The following is a 27966-nucleotide window of genomic DNA, read 5'->3' as shown; positions in this document are numbered from 1 at the left end:
TACGTGACTGGAGTTGTGATTTTCATAAATGACGTCGCATCTCCGAAGAGACCGAGCCACGCACTAGTGCCACGTTGGCTATACGGGACGTGCAAGAGTGCAAAATAGTAAACGTGCTCGTGGTGTGTGTAAAACAGGGTGGGGTGTCCCCGGGGCCTTTTCCAAACAAATGGGCCTGATCATACTATTAACATATCAAAATACATAAACCATAGCATCTAAATCCAAATCAGGGCACGTACATCAAAATTTGGATCATGGCATGTGTATGAGATATCACATAAATATTTACTATTGTCGACAATAAATTTCAACGGATCTACCTCGAGATCCGTGAAATAAGATCGCAAATGATTTTATTGATTTTTGATGAAAAGTAGATACAGATCTCAATGTTTCCTCTGATTAATAGTCAAGTACAAAGAATAGTAACGATGTATGTAGCTTTTCTTCTCTCCGTGCTTCGCGTTTTATCGGCTGAGAAGGTTGCTTGGACGGTGGCTTTACTTTGTGCTTGATCTTTTGTAGAGGCTTCTGTAGATTTTCTTCTCTCCGGGCTTCGCGCTTTATCGGCTGAGAAGGTTTTCTTGATTTCTGGAGAAGGGCTTTATGTTTTATCTTCTCTTTAGTCGGAATCCGGATCTATGAAGAACTTTTGCTTTGTCTTTGGAGGAGGGCTTGAGAGCTTCTTCTTCTCTAAAGGGAGAGCTTCTGTCTTCTGAGAGAAAGTGATCCAGATCCCCTCTCAATGAGAGAGGCTCTTGTATTTATAGACTTAAAAGTAATTTAACTTTCCAATTATACCCCCAACTTAAAGAGGTTTAATTGATTTATTTAAAAGGCTAAATTTGTCCAAATCCCATTTAAGGATTCTACAGATTATTATTGGGCCGAATTCATTTGTTTGGGTGTAAGACCCAATGCTTAATGTGTGGATCACTTGAATTTGCTTAGGTCATGGACTTTATCTGCGAAAGCCCAAAACCCAGGCTTGTAAGAGGCACGTTCCCATTTAATGGACTTAATTTGAATTTGAGGCCCATTATAAAATTAGGGATAAAATTTGTAAATGCCTCCTCAAAATTTTGGTGCCTACAAATGCCCCCTCAAGGATGCATCATCGAATGTGAGGTTGAGGATGAGGTATCCTTGATTATGTCGGCTGACACGTGAAAGCTTCGAGTTTAGAAGGACTTGCCACGTGTCTTTGGAACCTTGTACTATGACTTTTTTATTTATTTTAAAAGATGGGTGATCCTTGAGAACAATTTAACCCACATGAAGATGTATAACCCCAGTATGCTTAACTTTCTCGTAATTGAAATACGTGAGATTAAATTCATGTGTTTGGTACATGCATATACTAGAAGATATTATTGGCACTTCATCAAAAGCACTTAGAAATAATTGTTGGGCTGCTTGGTCTGAACCCCTCTTAGCTTCAACATTGAAAAATTTGCGCGATTATTTTATGTGAGGATCTTGCTGATGGAGACTAAAATAAAGTTGATCATGATACACAATAATCATTGATCAAAGTATTTCTTGCTTAAATGCCATCCCATGCAAACCAATGGCCCATATATTGCCTTTAGAGGCCCACATATTCAGGCCCACTGCTTTTTTTTTTGTTTTGTTTTGTTTATTTATTTATTTATTTGAACTTCTCTTCATAAGCAATACCAAGAGAGAACAAGACCATTCATCATGTGATTATGTCTACGTGAGATGTATGGGATCACACACTCATTTCCTCATTTCGTTTGAATAGAGACATTTTCTTTAGATGTGAACACCATCTTTGGTGTGTATGAGAAGCATGGGAACAAAACCATGTACTTGAAGAAGAACTTTCTTTTTAACAGAATGTCATTATAACTTCTGATTTTGTAAAGCCGTAGTGTGTGTTGCATAGGATCATGTCCCCCCAAAAATATCCAAGGAATCCTATTCTGTTGTGGTTAACACATGTATTCAAGTTTAACTCACTTAGGATGTATAGGATCAATCCCAAGACGTCCTTAAACACAAGACTTTTGTCTAGAGCAGCATAGGATCAAAACCGTGCTTTTCTTTTTCAACTTCATTCTTAGATTGTTGTGAGGGTTAAGGAGTCTGACCGCAACGCGAATTTTGGTGCGGCGCTGGATAGAATCCGATTGAAACTCTATGCTTTTGTTAAAACACCCACAAACGAGTTGAAGAATGACTCTCCTCCTTTAAATCGCTCGTACAAGTTCGGTGAAGCTTTCCAATCTTTCTCAAACACCAATAGCTGATTTCAAGAAGGGTTCCTCTCCTATAAACAGAGCACAAGACTGCTATCGGCGTGGTTGAGTCTCGAAAAGATTTGCAGCGACTTGGATTTTCGATTCTTGAAGGGACTTGCCACAACAACAAAAAAATTCTTGAGTGTCGCATGCGTGTAAGTAACCTCCTTTTCTTCTTCTTCTTTTTCTTTAATTTTTTTTTTAATTTTTAAAACAGGAACCGTGAGCAGCTTTATTTAGCCAAAACACACCTTTAAGTTCAATCCCTTTTTTTTTTTTCTTCGATCGAAATATTTGTATGTCGTGAAGAGATTCTTGCCTTTTCGTGCAGTTTTATTTGAGATCTAACATTGGAAACCGTCCATTCTATGCTTGTTTGGTAAAAGAATGCCGATGTGTTCGAGTGATCTTCGAAGTTCTAAATCACAAAAATAGCTGAAATCAGCGTTTATTTTTAGGGAATTTTTTTTTTGTAGTAGGTTCTTGGATTAAAGTGAGTTTGTTCTTCTCTGTTTCGTTGGTTTAATCTGAAGTGGTAGGATTGAGTAAAAAAAATATAAATAGAGAGATGTTCAAATAAACTCAATAGCGCTCTTTTCCCCCCAACAAATCAGAAAAGCTTCGAAACTCGGATCAGATCCCAAAAAGGCAGATTTACACCTAGAAACACTAGAAAACTTCAAATCCAAGTTCACCTAACAAAAAGTCAAATCGATATTGCTGTTCTTAGTCCAGCCTCTCAAAAATCTTGACAGATGACTCTACTTGTCACGCTACATTGGCGGTGGCGTTTCGCTTTCACTTGCCAAAACAGAACAGAATCGAATACGTAAGGATTGCGAGCTCCATTTGTTACTCGAACTTCGTTTCTCTCATCCCCAACACCTATGAATCTCCATTGAAGCTCTCAGAGATTTCCATAACTGATTCTGTTGAGAAATCTAACAAATCTCTCTTGTTTCATTTTCCGCCACTAGATGCACATATTGCAAAGTCACAAAATGTCATAGTTTATTCAACCTCTGTATCCAATCCACATATTTACCTATGGAATGTGATGACAAAGGAAAGAGCATGAATCACGAACGTAGATGATATAACCTTCTTGTCCGATGATCTTAAGAAAGTCCATTTGTGAAAATTTTGAATTGACCATCATCTTCTTGAATTGATTGTGATTTGAATCCTTCTTTGATTATTGTGTTATACTTTGTCTCTTTTCCTTATTGGGTCTTTTTTAATTCAAATTTGAGAATGAAATAACATTGAAACTTCTCTTTTTTTTTTTTTTTTACAGATCCAAGACTATCAATAATATTGATATAAAGATCTGATTCTTTTGGGTCGATTGCAGCTCGATTACAGCTTCGAAACCACAAGTAGGTATGGATCTTAATCATTCTTCCCATATATTTTCTTTGAACTTTGTCATCCTCACATTTCCTTTCTTATGAATTGTAACTAGGAGTACAAATTGAGAACTTATAATCCTTATCAGTCAACTTTTAGAACATTTATCTGTTAGTCTGCTTAATGGTGGTCAATGTTGAACTGTTAAAAGTATTGCTTGATAAACGGTGTACACGTAGAAGAACCATGCGACGACCCATTTGTCCAGCTAGTTGGCTGACCTCTAAAGTGACTATTTATCAATAATGCTTAGGAGGGGATGATGTCAACCGACTGACAAACGTCAACTGGCTTGCAGAATTATGGGACACAAGATTTATGTACGTAGAAGATCCATGCGACGAACAATTTGTCCAGCTAGTTGACTAACCTCTAAAGTAATTGTTTATCAGTAACGCTTAGGAGTGGATGACGTCAACTGGCTGACAAACGTCAACTGGCTAAGAGAAACGCGGTACGCAAGCTTTATGAATGTAGAAGATCCATGCGACGACCCATTTGTCCAGCTAGTTGGCTGACCTCTAAAGCAACTGTTTATCAGTAATGCTTAGGAGTGGATGACGTCAACTGGCTGACAAACGTCAACTGGCTAAGAGAAACGCGGTACGCAAGTTTTATGAATGTAGAAGATCCATGCGACGACCTATTTGTCCAGCTAGTTGGCTAACCTCTAAAGCAACTGTTTATCAGTAATGCTTAGGAGGGGATGACGTCAACTGGCTGACAAACGTCAACTAGCTTGCAGAATTATGGGACACAAGATTTATGCATGTAGAAGATCCATGCGACGAACAATTTGTCCAGCTAGTTGACTAACCTCTAAAGTAAATGTTTATCAGTAACGCTTAAGAGTGGATGACGTCAACTGGCTGACAAACGTCAACTGGCTAAGAGAAACGCGGTACACAAGCTTTATGAATGTAGAAGATCCATGCGACGAACCATTTGTCCAGCTAGTTGGCTGACCTCTAAAGCAACACGTCAACTGGCTGACAAACATCAACTGGCTTGCAGAATTATGGGACACAAGATTTATACACGTAGAAGATCCATGCGACGAACTATTTGTCCAGCTAGTTGACTAACCTCTAAAGCAACTGTTTATCAGTAATGCTTAGGAGTGGATGACGTCAACTGGCTAAAAGAATCGCGGTACGCAAGCTTTATGCACGTAGAAGATCCATGCGACGAACTATTTGTCCAGCCGGTTGACTAACCTCTAAAGCAACTGTTTATCAGTAACGCTTAAGAGTGGATGACGTCAATTAGCTGACAAACGTCAACTGGTTCGCAGTATCACAACGTCAATTGGCTGACAAACGTCAACTGGTTCGAAAAACCATGCGACGAATCATTTGTCCAGTCGGTTGGCCAATCTTTAAAGCAGTTGTTTATCAGTAATGCTTAAGAGTACACAACGTCGACTGGATAGCAACATCATAACGTCAATTGGCTGACAAATGTTAACTGGTTAGAAAACCATGCGACGAATCATTTGTCCAGCCGGTTGGCTAATCTTTAAAATCAGAGCATTATTGAGTATAATGATTTTTTTTTTTCATACTCTTATGTATCTCTAATCAATGATGACCCTAATACTTAATGAGACATATCACTTTTTTTTTTATAAATGTATTTGGTCTCCCCTCCCTTTTTTTTTTTCAGAAATGACTAGAGACATTATTTCCAAAGGTTTAAAGAATAAGAACCATTCCAAACGGAACTTACCGCGTGAAGGTTGGGTAGATGATCCTGCAGATCCTTCTCAAAAGGGAAAATGGCTTTGTTTTCCCCATGTTATGATAACCGATCATTCAAGAAGAGGGAACATTTCATCTGTGGAGCTAAAGCTTGTTGTGCACACACCGATGACTGGTCCTTTGAAAGCACAAGATACAAAAAGGGACACATCACTTGATATGACAGTTTTAAGTGAGTATACTCCAACAGCTGACTTACTCTCTGGAGATGAGATTGATACAGAGCGTCAGCCATCTTTATGTCATCCTCCACATCATGACCAAACTCGTAATTGTCCACAAGCTATTTTGGCATAGAAAATCATGCAATGTTTCACTCGATGGAGTTCAGATATTGAACCTAGAGGCGACATTCGATATCTTAGTGGTTTTTGGGACTGGAGCTTGGATGTGAGCCATAAACTACAAAGCCGAAAGTTGACAACTTTCCTTAGTGAAGGTATATTTGCAGCTAGTAAGGAGTACAGTCGTCCTAATGGCATGTATCGAGCTTTATATGAGTTTTGGTGTCCCGAGACTAACACTTTTGTTACGGGTCGTGGGGAAGTTGGCATTTCTTTATGGGAAATGCAGAAGATTTCTGGGCTTTCTATCACGGGTGAGTATTATGAAGAGGTGGTGCCTAGTTTTGATGAACTCATGGGTTGCAACGGTGTTCTAGGTCTTTCTCTTTCTTGCCAGTATCTATTTAAGGCGTATGCTTTACTGATTTTTGAAAAGGGGAGTGACTGTGTTAGCCACAGTGAATGGCTTGATTTCTGGTACACTAAAGCTGAACGGATTTCTAATCCTCGACTGACAGTAGAGTATAAGGAGAGAGCAAAATCATTTTACTTTGATCGTAGTGGCCGTCAGCATCCCAAAACAAAATTACGAAGACCTTTTTCTTCTCGAGTTACTTTGGCTAAAGGAGGTCGTAAAGAGGGAGAAAATCCATTTATCAGGCTCGGTTTTCCTGCAAATCAGAATGTTGAAGATGAAGCCATGACAGCTGCATACCTCTCCTTGTGGTTGTGTCGTTTCGTTCTCCCCTGTGAGAATGGTGATCTTATTCGTCCAGACACTTTCAAGGTAGCAGCATTGATGGCCAGAGGTACTACGTTCAGCTTGGTACCTCCACTTCTGTGTTGTTTATACAAAGGTCTAACTCAGACTTATTGGGGTATGAAAACACAGAAAGTTGTAGGTGCCTCCACGAGTTATTGTCCCCTTCATTACTTGTTTGGGTGGGTTGGACTTCATTTTCCTCGGGGAGTATTTGGTAGCATTGATGCTGACTTTGGACCTCCGTATTTGGTTCGCACAACTGGTGTTTCCAACTCATACTTTTATTGGGAAGATAGTGCTAAAGATGCAAGGTATCTGATCAGAACCATGGATTCTAGTGATTTTAAATGGTATCCGGAAGAGATTTGGCCGCCAAAAGGTCATAGAAGGATGCGGACTGATGATGGTGATGATCCTTCTGAAGTTCAAGCTTTCATGATAAGCTGTCGTCCTGGATTTGTTATGTTTCGATATGGTGATATTTGTGAGGTGGAAATGTATAGCCCTCACAGGTTTGCTCGTCAACAAGGTTTTCGTCAACGTATCCCTGGAACTCCGATTCCTTTCACAAGATCCGTGGATGGGATAGAGTTATACAGTTTATGGTTGTCTTTGACTCAGACCAAAAGTCGAGTCAACTTTTTTTATTCCTCCAAAAGTACAAGACATGAACGGGCAATTTGATAAGAGTTATAGGGATTGGTGGGTTCAAGATGTAGTACCTACCTCACTTGGATGCCCTTGATTTCTGTCTTCTTGAAGATAGCGTCTCGTTCCGAACTTTAATTTTGATGAAAGAAAGGAGTTGAAGATCGTGAGGCACGTCGTACTTTACTTGCCACGCAAAACCTTCTCGAAAAAGAAGAATAGAACACACACGCATTAATAATACGCAAAATGTCATTACGGAGCCTAGATTGAAATTGCGTTTCAAAAAAATACTATCAACGCCAGCAACTACTCAGACAGAACAAGCCAACATTGTTGGGGTAGATGTAGAACAAGCTGTTCATAGATCAAGTCCCGTGGATTCTTTGAAACCTGTTATTCATATTGAGCCTAAAGATACGAGTGTGACTCTAGATGAGCAAGAAGCTGAAGCTGAGAATGATGTGTCTCCTAGGAAAGGTAATTTTACACACTTTTTTCCTTTCTTAGAAATTTTCAAATTTTTTTTTTAATCTTTTGTGATTTAATTGTTCTCGCAGAATCATCAACCAATATACACTATATTGTGATTTGTTCGCCTCCGAAGATTTTCCAGCCCTCCCTGTTTTCTCGGGTATGGGAGATGTTTGGAATGTCAGTCATCTTAGTAGAGGGCTTTCGAAATTGGTTGATACTGAAGACCCCTCAAAGAGTGATGGGGACGAAGTTTCTTCATGTCCTCGTCAAAATTCTCGTGGCACTCTATCAACTTCAACTACACATACGGCTCCTACCGCATTGATTTTACCTACTTCTAACAAGTTGGTTGATTCATATGTGATTGTTCCGAAGTCACGTGGAATGCTTACTGTTTCTACCCAAACTCGACAAGCTTCTTTACATGATAGTGACATCGACTTATGCGTTCAACAAGCATTACATAGAGCTCGTGATGAATTCCTTCGATCTAGAGTTGAGTTGATGCTTAATATTGACTTTTCCAACCTAAGAGAATGGCAATCACTTCATATGCCTGCCATCATCTCTTCTCTCAAGAATGCTTTCAGGACTGATCCTATGCCTTTTGCTAACTTCTTCGAATCGCTTATAACTGGAGTAGAAGCGTATCTTTCAAGACGAGAGAAGGCTTTATCATCTTTGTCAGCAGATGATAAGGATCTTCAGCTATCTGTCTTAGATTAGGAAGCTCAACTAAAATGTCAATCAGTGGATAGTTTACGTACGCAACTGACTGAAGTTAAAGATAAAAAAGTTGAACTGACTAAACGAGAAGTTGAGATAGAAATCGAGTTGACTCAGATCAGAGAAATGCTACCACAAGTCGCTGCTTCTAAAGAATCTCTTTATACTCAAGTTCAGGAAGAGGAGGAGGCTCTATTTACTGTTGAAGCGGAGTGTAGTCGCTTATCTAATGCTCCAATCATTGATGATGATGAAATAGCTGCTTGCGAAGCTGAGAGAGAGTCTTTGAAGAAGAAGTTTTGGAACCTTACTTCTTTATATTAAGTTTTATTTTTTTTTATTATTATTATTATTTTTTACTGCATAGGACTTAGGAAATTATAACATTGTTCACTTCATTTGAAATTAATAAAATTCCCTCTTTTCCTTATACGAGTATATATTTTTTTTTGATGTGGTTGAACCTGAAGTAACTTTACAGGCTGCCTACGTACCCAAAAACGGGATCAAACCATAACGTAGTTCAGATAGATGCTCTAAGTTTTGCCTAGACCGCCCACTCGGGTTTTAAATCTAACGAGCTCAATTCTTTTTTTTTTTTTGGACCGTTTACAGTTTTAACTCATGCGGGTCAGGAGTATCATGTAGTTTAAACTCGTACGATAATGAGCATTGCTAAACAGTTTAGGCTCGTGCCGAGGAGCATTGTCAAACAGTTTAGGCTCGTGCTGGGGAGCATTGTCAAACAGTTTAGGCTCGTGCTGGGGAGCAAGATTCTTTCAAGCATAGTATTGTTTGAGAAATTTCCCGTTGATTGGACCAAGACGTAATCCTTCTAGTGTTACAAGAAGATATGCACCATTAGTGTATACTTCTTTCACTACATGAGGCCCATCCCATTTCGGATCAAACTTCTTTCCAGAACGGTGTGAGAGGATGATTGGTCGTTGTACAGCGAGGACTAAATTGCCAACTTGAAAAGAACGTGGTCGAACTTTCTTATTGAATGCAAGTGACAGACGGGCTTGGTAACATTCTAGCCGTTGTTGTGCTTCCAATATTTTTTCGTCCAATGCTTCAAGTTCAGCCAGACGTAACTTAGCATTATCATCGCAGGTCAAACCTTCTGGAATCGCAATCCTTAATGAAGGTATTTGTCGTTCCAGTGTGAGAACAACTTCAACTCCATAAACCAATGAGTAAGGTGTGACTTGTGTGGAGGTACGGTATGAGGTTCTGTATGCCCATAGTGCTTCTCCAATTCGTTCATGCCAATCTTTTTTAGATTTTGAGACAACTTTCTCAAGAAGCTTGCAGAGAGTTTTGTTGAAGGCTTCGACGAGTCTATTGGCTGCAGCATTGTACATTGTAGAACATCTCTGCTTAATGTTAAACTTTATGCAGAATTGATCCATCAGCGTATTGCTAAAAGATTTCTCATTATCTGTCATGATATATCGTGGAATGCCGTAACGGAAAACGATATTACTTTTGATGAAATCGACTACCATTTTTTTCTTGACCTCTCAAAGGGGAACTGCTTCAGCCCACTTAGAAAAGTAATCTGTTGCGGCGAGGATATAGAGATGTTGCCTTGAAGATTTTGGGAGTGGTCCAACGACATCAAGTCCCCACCCGTCAAAGGGCCAAGATGCGATTGTAGGATGCAATGGCTCCGGTGGTTGACAAATGTATTCTCCATGAAATTGACAAGCTTTACACCTCTTTGCATGGTTTAGAGAATCTTTCACCATAATAGGCCAATAAAATCCCATCCTCTTCAGAATATGATGGAGTTTCGGCCCTGACTGATGTGAGCCACACACTCCAGAGTGTGCTTCTTCTAAAGCATCTCAGATTTCATCATCTCCGAGACATCTCATTAAGATATCGTCGAAAGAGCGACGATATAACTTATCGTTGAAATATAGAAATCGAAGTGCCCTACAACGTATTTCGATTTTATGTTTTAGGTCGTCTGGTAGCTTCTCATGCTGTAGATAGTCGATAAGTGGCTGTCTCCAATCTTTGATTTCGACTATTTCGACAGTGTTTGCTTCGTGCGATTCGCAATCTACCTCTATCAAAGGAGGTAATACCCACCGATGGCATATAGGGATACTCATTGTCTCTCCTTCTGGCATTGCCAAACTTGCAGCAAGACTAGCTAAAGCGTCAGCCTGCTTGTTTTCAGCTCTTGGTATATGCCTAATGATGACGTCTTCGAATTCTCTTACCAGTTGTACAGCATAGCAGTGATAAGGCACTAACTCATGCTTTCGAACGTCATATTCTGTCGAGAGTTGGTTAATGACAAGTTGTGAGTCCCCATACACGTAGAGTTGGTGTAACTTCATCTCTAGCCCGAGTTCTAAACCAATGATCAGAGATTGGTATTCTGCAACATTGTTTGAACATAATTTTGTCAAGGCAAACGAGAATGGCAATACTTCATTTTGTGGGGTAATAAAAATTACACCTACCCCCGCTCCATCTCTTCTAGCTGTGCCATCAAAGAACATTCTCCAAGCTGGAAGCACATCAATAGAGAATACTTCTTCGTCGGGCAAGTCGTGAGACAATTCCCATTCAGCCAGAATAGGATGATCAGCAAGAAAATCGGCTAACGCCTGTCCTTTTACAACTTTTTTAGGGATGTAAATAATTTCAAATTCTGATAAGAGAAGGGCCCATTTAGCTAGTCTTCCCGACAAGACTGGCCTTGTCATGATGTACTTGAGTGGATCAGCTCGCGCAGTGAGTCGGATTGTGTGCGACAACATGTAGTGCTAGAGTTTCTTTGTGGCAAAGATGAGCGCTAAACATGTCTTCTCGATGGGTGAATAATTTACTTCTGCTCCAACAAGAGTTCGACTCAAGTAGTAGAGTGCACCTTCTTTTCCTTCGTCATTTTCTTGAGCCAACAATGCTCCTAGTGACATTTCTTGTGCACTAATATAGAGAATCAATGGCTTTTCAGGAATTGGTGCAGAAAGAACAGGAGGTTTGAGAAGATACTCCTTGATGCTTTTCAGAGCATTCTCACAAGCTTCATCCCATTCGAATGATATATCTTTCTTCATCAATAGACTGAAGGGATGACAACGCCCAGCTATGTTTGAAATAAATCTACGAATGTAAGCAAGTCGGCCTTGTAGACTCTTGAGTTCATGAATGTTCTTTGGTGCCGGCATCTTTTGAATGGTTTCAATCTTGTTTCGATCGATTTCAATACCACGATGCCGAACCACGAATCCCAAAAATTTACCCGAGGTGACTCCAAAAGCACATTTTAATGGATTCATCTTGAGCTGGTACCGCTGTAATCTGTCGAAGGTATCACGTAGATGTTGCAAGTGATCTTCTCTTTTTCTGGACTTTACTACTAGGTCGTCAACATAACATTCGACTCTATCATGTAGCATGTCATCAAAGATCTTTTGCATAGCTCGCTGGTAAGTGCACCAGCATTTTTAAGTCCAAAAGGCATAACTTTGTAACAATATATACCTTTTGGGATACGAAAGGCTGTAAGCTCCTCGTCTTTTGGCGACATTCGAATTTGATTGTAACCAGAAGATCCATCCATGAAAGATAAGGCTTCATGTCCTGTAGTCGTATCAACCATAAGTTCTATGATTGGGAGTGGAAAATCGTCTTTCGAACATGCATTATTCAAGTCGCGAAAATCGACACATACTCGAATTTGTCCATTCTTCTTTCTTACTGGAACTATGTTGGAAATCCAGGTTGGATACTTTACTTCTCGGATGAAGCTAGCTTCTATCAACTTGTTGACCTCTGTCTCAATCTGTGGTATCAACTCTGGTCGAAAACGTCGTTGTGCATGTTTTATTGGGCGAACTCCGTGTTTAACTGCGAGCTGATGAACAGCGATCTTCGGGTCAAGTCCTGGCATTTCTTTGTAAGTCCAAACAAATACATCTCTGTATTCTTGTAGCAACTTGAGGTACTCGGATTCTTCATGCTGGTTTAGAAGAGTGTTGACGAACGTGGGTTGCGACTATTCAATTGTCCCAAGATTTATTTCTTTCAAATCGTCTACAGTGGCTTGTCCGCCTTCTTCAAAAACTGGTGGAGCATCTTCGAGTTCTTCATCTGACGACATAGAATCTTCTTCAGGGAATTCCTCAATGGTAATATGATTTACCGAAATGACATCTTCAGAATTGTCAATTTCAACAGTTGAAGCTCTGTTGTTGCTTGTTTGGTTTGTGAGGATGATAGTGCGTCGCTTCACAACCAATGCATCTGATATCGAGACCTCTAAAGTCGTCTGTCGTTTCATGCGAGATGAAATAGTGCTATGCAAGCCACTACTATCTTTATGCTCCACATGTTTATTCATTGGCTTAGGTCGACGTCGCGATTCTTTTCGTATTTTTACTCCAACCTTCTGACCAAGTCTAGATAGAACAGACGCACGAGATTTATGAATTTGTACATCATGACGATCATCTAAAGTACCCAATCGATCAAATACCGACGTGGTCGAGATGTGGTCACCAATTCGATCAAAGACCGATATCCGTGGAACTGGTGTTTTTACAGACTCATCAATGATTTCTACTGTAGTATGTTGTGAAGCAGCCGTCTTCATCTTAGAAATTTTGATTGGAGCTTCTGATGTATACCCAAGCTCTGCTCGTGTGAATGAAACCTTTTCTCCAGCTCGAACGAGTTTGACTTGTGTTGAAGTTAAACCATGAATTTGATCAGTTGGTAGTAGTTCACCCAGTCGTACGGGTTCACCTTTTCCGTAACCAGCAATTTCGAATAACTTTGAAGTTTTAGGACCGAACCAACTTTTGGACTCTACTTTTGCGAGGTTGTCTTCTTGGTTCTTCGCAATTGACGTAGTTGGGACAACGTTTTCCACGGGTGTCCTTACTATGTAAGATCTTTGGAGAGGTGTAACCAGGAATGTTAACTCTTCTTTCAACGTCTCCAATTCGATTTTAGAGACAGGAAGTTTAGTCTTTGAAGAAATCTCTTCGAAAGGTGATTGTCCCGACTTCCGTCTCAATTGTGGCACGTAGCGAAGCATTGGGGTTGGTAATACAACTGTGGATGACGCGTCTACCATTGATTGACCCACTTTCATTTGTCGAGTTTCTGGTTCTTGTTTCTTACTTCGTTCTTTTTGAAGCGGAGGACCGGGAGAAATCTTATCGGTGCTTACTCGAAGGAGGTACCGAAACTGGAAGTGCTTCTTGAATGACGTCCCCTCCAAAATAAAATTTCGCATCTACAAAATACGTTTCTGCCTTATCAAACGGTTGATCTTCGGCTATTACACGTTTCTGTACACCATCTTGGTAATATTTGAAGCATTGATGTAACGTGTATGGTACTACTCCAGTTTCATGCAGCCACGGTCGGCCGATAAGCAAGTGATATGAAGTTTTACAATCAATCACATGAAAGAGTGCTGTTGACTCCAAATCTGCAATAGAGAGCTTGACTCTTATCATGCCGATCGCTCTTTGACCTCCCAAGTTGAAGCCCTGAATCATCAACTTACTGCGAGCAAGTTGATCCGATAAGATGCCAACTTGTTTCATAGTACGAATTGGCATGATGTTGACCGCAGAACCACAATCCAGGAGGATTCTTTGAATTTTAGTTTCCCTCACATAACCTGTAACATAAAGCGGCCTATTGTGAGGTCGAGACCCCAATTGGAGATCCTCGTCAGTAAAGGTGATTGTGGCCATGCACAGACTATCTTCTGGTAGATCTATGTTGGGTTGAACTTCTTGCTTTGGTTCAGTTGAGCTTTACTTTGAAGTAAGCTGAACTTTTTGAAATTCACTGGACAAATCCCAGTCGACCTGCGAATCTTCTGTTTTCGAAGTGTTATTGTTTTTTTCCAGTTTCTGGTCTCCATCACAGGAAGATCCAGGATGTTCTTCTGATCTACTATCGATATCATCTTCAAGCACCTCCGCTTCCACTTGGTGACATGAAACCGTGCAGGCTTCCTTTAAGAGCTTCCTTGGTAAGAATTCTAAAAGAGTAACCGGCACACGGGGAGGTTGTTGAAAGACGTCTTCAGGGTCTGCGGGTGAAACTCGGAAAGCCTTCTTCTTTGTTGCTCTCTTCCGTTTCTTTGACCATGTACTTGGTTTTGACTTTCTTCTCTTTCTCTTTGGCTTCGAAATAGAAGGAGTCGACACATATGTAGGACGTCTTTTTTGACGAGTGACAACTGTCCATCCTTCGTCATCAACTGAAGCAGACTCTGAGATGTCTGACTTTGATTTTAAAGCCGAATGAGATTGTGGTCCTTCTTGGAGTGAAGTGGGAAAGGTGATGATTTTTCTTTGATGTGGCCTTGCCCCCAACGTGGGATAGGCCTTTTCAACATCAAAATGCACGGACATGAGTTGTGATGGTTTAGGTAAAATTTTGGTGATCTGAGGAGATGGAATCTGCATAGCATACTGACTTGTCAAGAGTATTGGATCAAAAGATCCAAAAGTGACAGAGGTCATGTTGGAAGTAGCAACATTTTCGACACAGTCAAGTTCAATTTTCCCTTGACGTGCCAAATCCATAATCTTCTCCTTGAAGACAAAATATTTTTCAATCGGATGACTGATCACCCTGTGATAACGACAATACTTCGGATCATTGTCGTGACCTGCTTCCTCGGGTCGTTTGGGCACTGGAAGTTCAATGAGCTTTAATTTCAGCAACTCTTCGAACATGCCCAAGACATCAGCATCAGGAAAAGGGTACTCTTTTGCTTCAAGCTCTTTGAGAGTCTTCCAAGCTTTTCCTTTTTCTTGTGTTGAATCAGCTCACGGCTGAAAGCGCCCTCGATCTGCAGGGTGCGCGGATCCGCTTTTGACCCTTGAGGTTTGGGAGTCGCCACCTAGTTATTACGGTCTAGGAACCGATCAATGACTCTAAACGGATAAAAACTAATCTAAAACCAAGAAAACTGAATTCGGGGATCATGTTACGGGATTGGAAGGTGTTAGGCACCAATCCCGCCCAGCCAAAGCCGGTCTCTACTAAATTCCCAAGTAAATTACATTGCTAAAACCTAGATAAAAATAAATAAAAAAAAATACCTTTCCGATGCAAGGATTTTATTCCCTCAGATCTGACAAAAAGAGCTCCTTGTACCGTGCTCCCTTGCTTCGTTCTGTTTCCGGATTTGACTTCGGATCTCCGAGGCAAGGTATCTCTTTGTTTTTGAATCTAAACTCTTCAAGTTCGTTGAGGATTTGGGAGTGTTTTTAGAAGGCTTTTGGGTGTTTTCTAGACTAAAATTGAATGAGGGATGTTAGCTAAGGAGTTGGGACTCCAAAACTAGGGTTTATGGGGGGCTAGGGGAGCTTCTAGACCTACTTCTCTTAGGGTTTATGATTTGATACGAAAATAGGGTGTGAGCACCTCTATTTATAGATGTTTTTAGGGGTTGATTTGGATAGAGTTAGTGTTTAATTAGAGTTGTGTTTTAGTTTGACTTGTTTTAAGTAGAATTGTGTTTTAATTAGAATTGTTTTAGGTAGAATTGTGTTTTAATTCAAATTGTTTTAGGTAGAATTATTTTTAAGTTCGAACTCTATTAGATAGAATTATTATTTAATTAGATCTCTATTATGACTTTTGGTCTTATTTGATTGACTTTTAATGTTTTGACTTTAGTCTTAATTGATTGACTTTCAATATCTTGACTTTAGTCTTGCTTAATTGACTTTAATTTTGACTTCAGTCTCACTTAATTGACTTTAATACCTTGACTTTAGTCTTGCTTGATTTACTTTTAATTTTTAGAGAACCCTCCTCTAAAATATCTTTAATTCTTTGGACCCCCAAATTGAGGGGTCCTTAAAGAAATATCTCACGAACCCTCAACAATTTTGCCTGAGAGCCCGATTGATCGATTTTTTTAATTCAAAATTTTAAATTAATTTTATTAATGTTTCAATTTAATTATTTAATATTTTATTTATTAATTTCGGATTTTTTAATTATGAAAATTGTGAAATTACCGTTTTACCCCCGGAGAGGATTTTTCACGTTTTAAGTCGGTTTTTAATGTTCCAGGATGTTTTAGAATCGGTTTTTCGTAAGGAATTCAATGGAAATGTTGGTTTGTATCATTTATGAAAATTTTTATGTGAAATGATTGTGAACTTTATGAGGGGCATTTTCGTAATTTTATCAAATTCTATTAAAATTGGTGAAATGATTTATTTGGTTCCGATTTGTTATTTATGTGTTCGAGAGAGTTTTTCTAAGCGTAACGTAGGCTCTAGGGTTGTTTTGATGTCAGGGGTATTTTGGTAATTTGATCAATTTTTAGTGATTTTTATCGTGAAGCTTCTTTTTGGTCTGCAAGATGATAATTTCTATATTTCTGGGGTTGTGTTTTCCTAGCGTAGCGTGATTTCTAAGGTTTTGTCAGTTCGAGATACCTCATCCGGATTTCTGAAACATATCTCGTAACAAAATAAAGTAACGGAATACACATCCATCATTGGGAATCATTGCGATCGGGTTGACGAGTTGATTAATCAGGCGAGTGCAAAAATGGGGTGTCTACAACGGCTGATCTTCTCTTCTCTTACCTGTGATCTTGACAGGTTTGTTGGTGGTGGTAGACAAGACTTCTTTAGTTTTGAAGGACTTACCGTCCTTCTTTTCCTGTTTTCGACGCTCGCTTAGTCGTGGAGTTTGATGCACAGCTATACTCTGCTCCATGTCGTGGGCTCGAGTAGCCAGTTCTTCGAAAGTGTGTGGCTTGATTCCTTTCAAAATGTAGAGGAGTTGCAAGTACATCCCTTGAACACACATCTCGATAGCAGAAGATTGAGAGAGTCGATCCATGCAGTTGAGGGAAAGATTTCTCCATCGCTCTATGTATTCAATGACTGGTTCATCCTTCCTTTGTTTGACGGCAGCGAGCTCCACCATACTTACTGTTCTTCTAGTGCTGTAGAAGCGGCCGAGAAACACTCTTTCAAGTTGATCCCAACTATCTATTGAATTGGGTTCCAAGTCAGTGTACCAGTCGAACGCATTGCCGCGGAGGGAGCGAACGAATTGTTTCACCATGAAGTCACCGAATGTACCAGCGTTATTGCAAGTTTCGATGAAGTGGGCAATATGCTGCTTTGAATTGCCTTTTCCTTCGAACTGTTGAAATTTTGGTGGTTGATATCCTGCCGGAAGATGCATTTGTTCGATGCGTTGAGTGTAGGGTTTGGAGTAAACCAATGAGGATTGTGGCATGCCCCCATACTGAGCACGAATGGTGTCAGTAATCATTGCTTGCAGTTGTTGAACGGAAAGCGAGGCAACAGATCCTTGTGGTGGATCTCGAGTAGCTTTTCGTGAACCAGAATTGTCTGCTCGTTGTTCTTCTTCGTGCGGAGGCATGTATGCTTCGGGGGTGAATCCTGGAGGATGCGAAGGTCCAGCACTCGATTCATTCTCCTTGTCTTTATGCTCCAAACGACTAACAAGGGTTGCAATCTGGATGTCTTTGTCTTCCATTGCCTTTGTTAGTTTGTTGATGGTGTCTGCCATCTAGACAACTTGTTCCTCCATTGTTAACGCTCCAGCTGTCATAACTGCTCTGATAGAGGTGTGAGTTTGCGACGGAGAAGTGATCGATAGAGATCTAGACGATCCCTCGCTTGACTTCGAATCAGATCCAGAATCTGACGAGTCATCTTCTACCACGTCCGCCCACGATTCTTTCGTGGTAAGTGTCGTTTTTGTGGCACGTTTCTTAGAGTGATGCTGGAGAGGCTCCACTAGCTTGATTCCACCAGTTTTTGTCATTGTTCGTGTCACATGATGATCGCGACTAGTAACCTAATCAGATTCAAGATTGGAAGAAAGGATTTTCTTACCTTTCTCAGTAACGGCATATGCGATAGCGTTGACGTTGCGAGATGCCATCGATGCTTTGGGTGATATTCTTGCAGTTGACTGAAAGATGAGAGGTTGAGATGGTCCCACCGGGCGTGCCAGAAATTTGTCGACAATAAATTTCAACGGATCTACCTCGAGATCCGTGAAATAAGATCGCAAATGATTTTATTGATTTTTGATGAAAAGTAGATACAATGTTTCCTCTGATTAACAGTCAAGTACAAAGAATAGTAACGATGTATGTAGCTTTTCTTCTCTCCGTGCTTCGCACTTTATCGGCTGAGAAGGTTGCTTGGACGGTGGCTTTACTTTGTGCTTGATCTTCTATAGAGGCTTCTGTAGATTTTCTTCTCTCCGGACTTCGCGCTTTATCGGCTGAGAAGGTTTTCTTGGTTTCCGGAGAAGGGCTTTATGCTTTATCTTCTCTTTAGTCGGAATCCGGATCTCTGAAGAACTTTTGCTTTGTCTCTGGAGGAGGGCTTGAGAGCTTCTTCTTCTCTAGAGGAAGAGCTTCTGTCTTCTGAGAGAAAGTGATCCAGATCCCCTCTCAATGAGAGTGGCTCTTGTATTTATAGACTTAAAAGTAATTTAACTTTCCAATTATACCCCCAACTTAAAGAGGTTTAATTGATTTATTTAAAAGGCTAAATTTGTCCAAATCCCATTTAAGGATTCTACAGATTATTATTAGGCTGAATTCATTTGTTTGGGTGTAAGGCCCAATGCTTAATGTGTGGATCACTTGAATTTGCTTAGGTCATGGACTTTATCTGCGAAAGCCCAAAACCCAGGCTTGTAAGAGGCACGTTCCCATTTAATGAACTTAATTTGAATTTGAGGCCCATTATAAAATTATGGATAAAATTTGTAAATGCCTCCTCAAGATTTTGGTGCCTACAACTATCAAATCAATAAATGAATTGATCGTCAATCAATGGCATGTGATCAAGGTATTAAAGAAGGTTGGATATACCTTAGGCATCAAAACATGACCTAAGGTCAATAATCAAGATATATACCAATCAAGACCAATCAATAGCTTAGTTAAATCGCAATTACCCACATATCACAACAAAATGCCGCACCACAAAAATCGAATATCACATGGTATACTATGAGTTTAACTACGTAGATTTTCCCAAAAAAAAAAAAAAATCTTAATGGTCCAATCGAGGGTCACTCTTGACAACCCGAAATAATCAGAAATTTCAAGGGATATTAAAAATAGAACAATGATTGATGAGATAAAAATTCTCTTTTTTATTTATTTTTTCTTTTAAAAAAACAAGTTGATCTCAAAATCAAAAGAATTTTATAAAAACAAAACACAAAGATATACAGACACATATGTTGCTGTTGGCAACACTCAAAACTTGATTTTTGAAAAAAAAAATTATTTTATTTTTTCTTTTAAAAAAACAAGTTGATCTCAAGATCAAAAGAATTTTATAAAAATAAAACACAAAGATATACAGACACATATGTTGTTGTTGGCAACACTCAAAACTTGATTTTTGAAAAAAAAAAATATTTGTTTTTTTTTTAAACAAAACAAAAAAAAATAATAAAAAATGTCCTCTTATCAGTTCTAGGGTTTGATGGATGTATAATTCAATACAAGTTAAACCCCTTAATTGTCCGAAAATTGCAATATCTGATTCAAAATTGTTGATCGATGTTTTCCGACTAATAAACATTTGCAAAATAGGATGACAGATCGAAAAACGGCTTGATAAAACAACATTATGTAATTGGTTCTTGAAACCAAAAGGTGATTAGCAGCCATTAACAGTTGTTGCTGTAAAGAAAGCATACGGGGAAAGCCACACTTCGCGTTTATCCCGATTATCTATTTTATTATACCATCTCCATCTAATTAGCATTCGGCCATTAACGTTCTTAACTATCCGAAACCGAGAGCAGCAACGAGAACTAGAACCAACCATGTCGACAAAACTAATCAAGAGAAGAGTCAAGAAGAAAGAAAAAAAAAAACTACGAACTCCAAAAATTTATGATTCTGGCAACATTGATTAACCAAGATCCTGGTTTTTCGTTTTAAATTAATCTATCCATTTCTAAATCGAAAGAAAAATCAGAAGATTTGATTAGAGAAGAAAAAGAAAAAGTCAAAAATTTCTACCATGAAACCCCTTTTAAAGAAAAAAAAATCGATCAACATCAGGTTTGATTTGATCAGAATGGAACGATTTATGTTCTATTTTTTTTTACCAGCTTCTTGAAATCTCTGAATTTTTAAATAACCCGAACTAGCAAGGTGTGGACTTCTCTTCGACAGGAGGAGGAGAGATCGATCTTCTTTTTAAAGAAATCGTTTATTTGGAGTCGGTCTTAAAAGGAATTAATGGCTCCAAACGATAAATCAGGAGAAACAAACGATTTCGATCATGAGTTATCACCAATCGGGCTAAGATTTTAGTCAACCGAACAGAGAGATGAATTCGGTCTCTTGTTGAAGAAGATGAACTCAGGTGTGGTGCGTTTTAAGAAGACGGTGTGAGAGTATAAAAACATAAATTTATTTGTTACACACCATCAATATCAGCACATTGATGCTGTTGACAGAATGTTTAAAAAAAAGGAAAAACTCATTTTTTTCTTGCTGTTGCACGCCCACAGAAGATTTTTTTTTTAAACTACTGTCAAAGGACAGTTTGACACCCCTAAACGAAAGGAAAAAAAATGTATAAAGACAATGTATCTACATAGGAAAAAAAAATTAAACAAAAAATAAAAAGAATCCAACAATTATTACTCCACCTATTCCCTTAAAATCTATCATTATTTTGAGTCTTTTCAAATAGCCCATGATTGAACCATGGGAGATAACATGCTAAATCAAGGCATTCAAAATCGAAATCAATGACGGTAATGGAGGATAATACAAACCCAAAATAAAAAAAGTGAACAAAAGTATTTAGGGTCAACAACCACTATTCTATATCATTACTCTCTTGGGACTCTATATTATTCAGGATCATTATGAATGATCCCGAATTGAATCATAACAAAGATATGCCAACCAAAAATATTCAACATCTCAATCAATGATCAAAAATAGAGTCAAAAGAGTGATAAAAAATCAAAATAAAAAAACTAAAATAAAATAAACGACTAGGTCCTACTAGCAATACTTTCCATACTTGGGGTTTTTTAAATCTGATCCTCAAAAGTCCCAAGTGGAGTCGCCACTGAAAGCGCCCTCGATCCGCGAGGTGCACGGATCCGCTTTTGACCTTTGAGGTTTGAGAGTCGCCACCTAGTTATTACGGTCTACGAACCGAATATAGACTCGAAACAGATAAACAAGCAACTAATCTACCAAAAAAAATAACTGAGTTCGGGGATCAAGTTACGGGGTTGGAAGGTGTTAGGCACCAACCCCGTCTAGTAAACGCTGGTCTCTACTAATTCCCAACTAAACTACATCGCTAAAAGACCTAAGTAATAATAAAAAAATTAAGAAATTTATACCTTTCCGAAGACAACGTTCTCGTTCCCTCATATCTGACAGAGTAACTCCTTGTACAGTATTCCTCGCTTTGTTTTATCTCCGGATCTGATTTCTGATCTCCTAGACGAGATATTTCTTTCTTAGATCTGGATTCTTCGAATTTTTTTATGGATTTCAAGGTGTTTTTGAAGGGCTTCTAGATTTTTTTCAAGCTAAAATCGAAGTATGGGTGTTAGGTAAGGATTTGGGGCTTCAAAATTAGGGTTTATGGGAGGCTAGGGAAGTTTTTTGACCTACTTCTCTTAGGGTTTATTCTTAGATACGAAAATAGGGTGTGGAGGCTCCTATTTATTAACTTTTTAAGTGCCTTTCAGATAGAGTTAAAGTTTAATTATAATTCTTTTAAAGAGAGTTATATTTTAAATAGGATTGTTTTAATTATTATTTAATTAAGATTATTTTAAGTAGAGTTATTATTTAATTAGGATTATTTTAAATAGAGTTATTATTTAATTAGGATTATTTTAAATAGAATTATTATTTAATTAGAATTCTATTAAAGTTTTGACTTTTAGTCTTACTTGATTAACTTTTAAGATTTTGACTTTAGTCTTATTTGATTGACTTTAATATCTTGACTTTGGTCTTACTTGATTGACTTTAAGATCTTGATTTTATTCTTACTTGATTGACTTTAGTCTTACTTGATTGACTTTTAAGATTTTGACTTTAGTTGTACTTGATTGACTTTAATTTTAATTAGGATTTCACTTTACATTAATTAATATTTTAATTATTACTTTTAAAATTTTTAATCATTAAAATTGTAAAATTACCATTTTACCCTCGGAGAGGATTTTTTGCGTTTTAAGTCGGTTTTTAATGTTTTAGAATCGATTTTTCGTAAGGAATTCAATGGGAATATTGGTTTGTATTGTTTATGAAATTTTTGTGAGAAATGGTCGTGAACTTTATGAAGGGCATTTTTGTAATTTTGTCAAATTTTGTAAAAATTGGTGAAATAATTTGTTTAGTTTCGATTTGTTGTTTTATGTATTTAAAAAGATTTTCCTAAGCGTAACGTAGGATCTAGGGATATTTCAAGGTTATGGGTATTTTGGTAATTTGATCATTTTTTAGTGATTTTTATCGTGAAGCTTTTTTTTATCTGAAAAATGATGATTTCTATGCTTTTGGGATTATATTTTCCTAGCATAGCGTGATTTCTACAGTTTTGCCAATTCGAGATAGCTCATCCGGATTTCTAAAACATATCTGGTAACAAAATAAAGCATTGGGATAAATATCCATCATTGGGAACCGTTGCGATCGGGTTGACGAGTTGATTAATCAGGCGAATTCAAAAATGGGTGTCTACAGAATGCCTAAAAGGATAGTGCATCATATCATCCGGAATGGTGTATTATCTTGGGATGTATGGTAGAGACCACCAAGCTCATATGTAGTATAGGACACGTATGAGAATGGAGTCACAACTGGAATTCGGGTTCAATCCTCTCTATCTTTACGAGTGAACTCGTTATGTAAAGGTGGTCATATACGAATGGTTTGTTTATTTGGGAAGCACATGCACGCTTGATAGGCATAGACGAAGATGATTAGTCAGTGATCACTAACAATGTATAGTAGTCGAACATTCTAACACATCGAAAAAAGACTAATTGCTTACGGTCACGTCAAACGGCCAGCCTGAGCTGGATAAATGATCAACCAAATGTGGTAAGTGCAGCGACTGGTTACAAAATCAAGAACTAAAAGCCAGTAAGGAATTGTAACATCATGTCCCAACTGGGAACGATCCAATCATGAATCCCAACTCTCTAATTCCACAACTCCACCATTGTGTATTATGTATATGTTGCATTATTGTGATATATAAAATGAAATGCATATTTAATGTTTCCATTTGATCAATTAGATTTGTATATAAAGAAAATGATATAGTAAGTATTGTTGATTGATGAAATATCAGTTTTAAAATGTTTAGTTGCTCATCCCTGACTATATGTACCAGTTTATCATAGTTTCTTCTGTAAAACTTTGTATTGTTAAAATGATTCAGTATGCTTATTCGTTCATGTTAAGAGGGGTTATTGGCAGAAATTGTTTATTTCCCTACTAAGTAATCTTTGTTACTCACCCTTTCCTTCTTATTTTTTTTTAGTTTCAGAGCCTGTAGTTGGCGAGGCGGGCATAGAACCAGCGAGTGGGGACCATCTGGTGGGTCAGATAGAAGACCAAAGTCCATTACCCAGTAAGTACTAGGGTTATTACCCCTAGTAATGTCAGTTAAACCAAAAGTATTATAGATTTTATTCTGAGCGTTAAGACTTTTGTTCGAGTGAGAAATTTTTGTATAATCCCATGTATAAATTTCTTTTTCCGCACTCTGATCTATCGTACGTTATTAGATATATATATAGGCTTCCGCTAGTTGCCAAAATTTTGAGGTGCCACCTATTACCTCGAGATTTGACATGGGGTTTTGTGTTAGCATTTGACGAGACGTCAAAATATCCATTTTCAACCTTGTATTGTTAATTTCTTTTTTTGTTTTCAAATAAAAATAATATATATATATATATACATATATATATATATATATATATATATATATATATATATATATATATATATATATATATATATATATATATGTAGCTATTTTGTGAGTTATTAAAGAGTCTGTGAATGCCTGAAGGGATAGTGCGTCATATCATCCGGAATAGTTTACTATCCTGAGATGTACGGTATGGACCACCAAGCTCATACGTGGTATGGGACGCATATGAGAGTGGAGTCACAACTGGAATCCAAGTTTATTCCTCTCTATCTTTACCAGTGAACTTCTAATGTAAAGGTAGTCGTATACGAATGGTTTGTATATTTGGGAATCACATGCATGCCTGATAAGCATAGACGAAGATGATTAGTCATGATCACTAACAATGTATAGTAGTCGAACATTCTCTCACATCGAAAATAAACTCATTACTTACGGTCACATCAAATGGCCGGCCTGAGCTGGATAAATGGTCAAACAAGCGTGGTAAGTGCAACGACTGCTACAAAATCAGGAACTAAAAGTCAGTAAGGAATTGTAACATCATATCCCGACTGGGAGTGATCCAGTCGTGAATCCCAACTCTCTAATTCCACTATTCCACCATTGTGTATTATGTATCTGTTACCTTATTTTGATATATAAAATGAAATACATGTTTAATGTTTTCATTTGGTAAATTAGATTTGTATAAAAAGAAAATGTTATAGTGGGTACTAGTGATTGATGTAATGTGAATTTTAAAATGTTTAGTTGCTCATCATTGGTTATATGTACCAGTTAATCGTAGTTTTTTCTGTAAAACTTTGCATATTTTAAAATGATTTAGTATGTTTATTCGTTCATGTTAGGAGAGGTTATTGGCATAAATTATTTGCTTCCCTACTAGGTAACCATTGTTACTCACCCTTTCCTTCTCCATTTTTTAGTTTCAGATCCGGAACTTGGTGAGGCAAGTGTAGAAAACGAGTGATGACTATCTGGTAGGTCAGATAGACAACCAGAGTTCATTACCTGGTAAGTATTGGGACTGCACCCCCTAGTGGTATCAGTTCATCCAAGTAGTCTTATGGATTTTGTCTTGAGTTTAGGACTTCTGTTAGAGTGAGGAGTTTTGTATAATCTTGTATTTTGTTTACCCTTCCACACTCTGATCTATCGTACGTTATTATATGTATATAGGCTTCCGCTAGTTATTATATTTTGTATGTATATGCAGGATATCGTGTATGTTGTTTATCAGGTATAGATTGAACACCTTGGAATGTTAACATAAACAGAGAAGACCATGCCAAAATTTTGAGGCGCCACCAGTGCCTCAAGATCTGACATGGGGCTTTGTGTTAGCGTTTGGCTGGACGCCATACAATTAAAGAATTTTTGTGCACCATTACAGTCCACACATCATAGCATTTCACGCACAAGAGTACAAATTTGTTATTAAAAGTTTTTTGTGCTAAGCTGAACCACTATGATTTTACCATGTGTATTGAAAAAATACTTAAAATCCAACAACTCTTAGCCATTCAAAATTTGTCTCCCCCAATTTTCTCTCTACTAACTAATCTAGCGTACTTTTTTCAATACACATGGCATCATGCCATTGGTCAAATCAACTTAGCACAAAAAATTTAAACAACAAATTCGTACTCCACAATGAAGCCATCTAGAATTACAAATTAAATTGAAAAAAAAAATTCATTAAAAAGGGATTCAACAATAGGAGGACAACATCCAGTTTTTACTATATTAAGCACTTGAAAATTATGCAATCAATTACTATCAATGGATTAGAGGCATGGTTTTAAATCTCGGTATCGTCCATGAACAAGACAAATAAACATAGTGACTCACATATGCAAAATCTTGTGAAAAAAATAGATGACTCAAACGATATTGAAAATATCGGCCAAGCCAGTAAAACTCGTTCGTGTCAATTGGGCCTTTTTATATTTTAATTAAAATAGTTAATTTAAAAAAAAATTAAGCATGTAGTATATAAATAAAATATGATTTTATTACTAAACATCTTGTAATCTACCTTATTTTCTTAAAAAATTTATAATTATTTTTATATAAATATTTATGAAAAAATAATTGTAAACCGAGTTAAATGGTTTTTCTCGTCCGAGACAACTCGGTCTCATTCATGAATGAAACAAGACGTCAATTTGAGTTTTGAAACCATCGTCTATAATATTTTTTTTTTAAACTCTAGTTCTTTCAACCTTCAAATCACTATAACAAATTATGTACTTTCGACTTCATTGTTGTCTCGTTTTGCATTGAATTGGCTCATTTGAAACTATATGACTCGACCAAGATAATGTGAAATGATGATATTTGATTTATTCTTTGTGATGATTACATGAACAATAACAAACTCTAATATATTAGATAACCACAATTAATTCAAATCTCTAACTAATCTATTATATCTAAACCTTCGTAGATATGATTCGATATATCGTTATAGACCTTATTACAATGCTTCACATCTAATACTAATACGCCCCCCCCCCCCCAAATGATGATCAAGGATCAACTTTAGTTTATTAAAAAATCAATAACTTCAATGAGAATGATTGTCGAATAAGAGCCTTCAATGCTAATACGAGTTGAGAAATGATGTTGATGTCTGATGAGTGTCTCGAAACATTGAATTATACGCACGTTTCCCGGACATTTATCTTGATTTTTATCCTTATTTCTCCTTATTAAGGTAATAATCATGATAAGCCTCGAAACATCATGTTGCATATTAACTAGACTTAATTATACATAAATAAATTCATTTACTAGATAAATCTAATTACGTGTGTTTCTTGTGCAGAAAATCAACATTTTGAAATCAAAATCTCAAGGCAAAAGCATTTGGATCCACTTTGGAATGCCATAATCATTTGGAATGTCCTAATCCTTAACTCATGTTCTCATCTTTTATCTTTTTGTGCAAAGAAAAGTGAAAACTATATTTAGACTCTTCTACACACATTTTTCTCTATAAATAGAGCTTCAATCTCTAAAGAAGCCCTCCCTCCTCTTGGTTCTCTCATCTAAGAATCCTTTAATTTAAGGCTCTTAACCTCTTCTCTTATATTTTTGTAGTTTTATTTTCTAGTTTAGTTTCTTTTTGGTTAAATAGTCTTGTAAGAAGTAGAAGAAAAAGAATTTGTAAGTTTCTTTATGAAACAAAGAAAAGTTCTTTCATCTCTTATCTTCCCTCTCTTGCAATGACATTAGGCTAAGCTTACCTCCAATGGTGCTTTAATTTCATAAGTTTACTTGTTTTTAACATCATTTACTTTAGTTTATTTTCTAGCAATTTTAAAGCTTCTTATAAGTTCAAAAATACAAAGAAAAACAGTTTTAATTCCTTTTAGTTAATTTGAATTTTATCCTCTTAACTTAACTCTACTCCTCCTTTCTCTTTGGTTCGATCCCCTACTTGCCCCACAAGTAAGGTAAAAATAAGATAAATATTAACTCCGGTAGGAAGAACAACGATAGTCCCATCAATGTTGTTAAAATCCACGAAATCTACTTAACTTGTTGTGATTGTTTGCCCCAAAAAAAAAATGATGTATCTAAATCAAAATGTTCATGAGAAGAGGAGCTAACCGCTCAACTCAAATGGACCATGATCGA

At 37.5% G+C, this 27966-nt stretch overlaps 1 long non-coding RNA gene across 3 annotated transcripts; it reads left to right on the top strand.

The window, feature by feature from the left end:
* The first annotated feature begins 1990 nt into the window (after positions 1 to 1990).
* Positions 1991 to 27391, top strand: LOC147387954 (uncharacterized). 3 transcript variants are annotated; one of them, XR_015171600.1, is made up of 5 exons: positions 1991 to 2425; positions 3568 to 3653; positions 23920 to 24009; positions 25248 to 25335; positions 27152 to 27391. It is a non-coding gene; the product is annotated as an uncharacterized LOC147387954 (long non-coding RNA). The 3 variants fall into 3 exon arrangements; XR_015171602.1 differs by lacking the exon at positions 23920 to 24009; XR_015171601.1 differs by lacking the exons at positions 23920 to 24009; positions 27152 to 27391 and having other exon boundaries at positions 25248 to 26166.
* Positions 27392 to 27966: the final 575 nt, after the last annotated feature.

The sequence above is a fragment of the Akebia trifoliata genome, chromosome 13 (genome assembly GCF_017979445.1).
Source record: "Akebia trifoliata isolate Shusen 1 chromosome 13, ASM1797944v1, whole genome shotgun sequence".
NCBI classification, from domain to species: domain Eukaryota; kingdom Viridiplantae; phylum Streptophyta; class Magnoliopsida; order Ranunculales; family Lardizabalaceae; genus Akebia; species Akebia trifoliata.
Note: the sequence above shows the minus strand (reverse complement) of the source record. Positions and strands in the feature narration are given on the sequence as shown.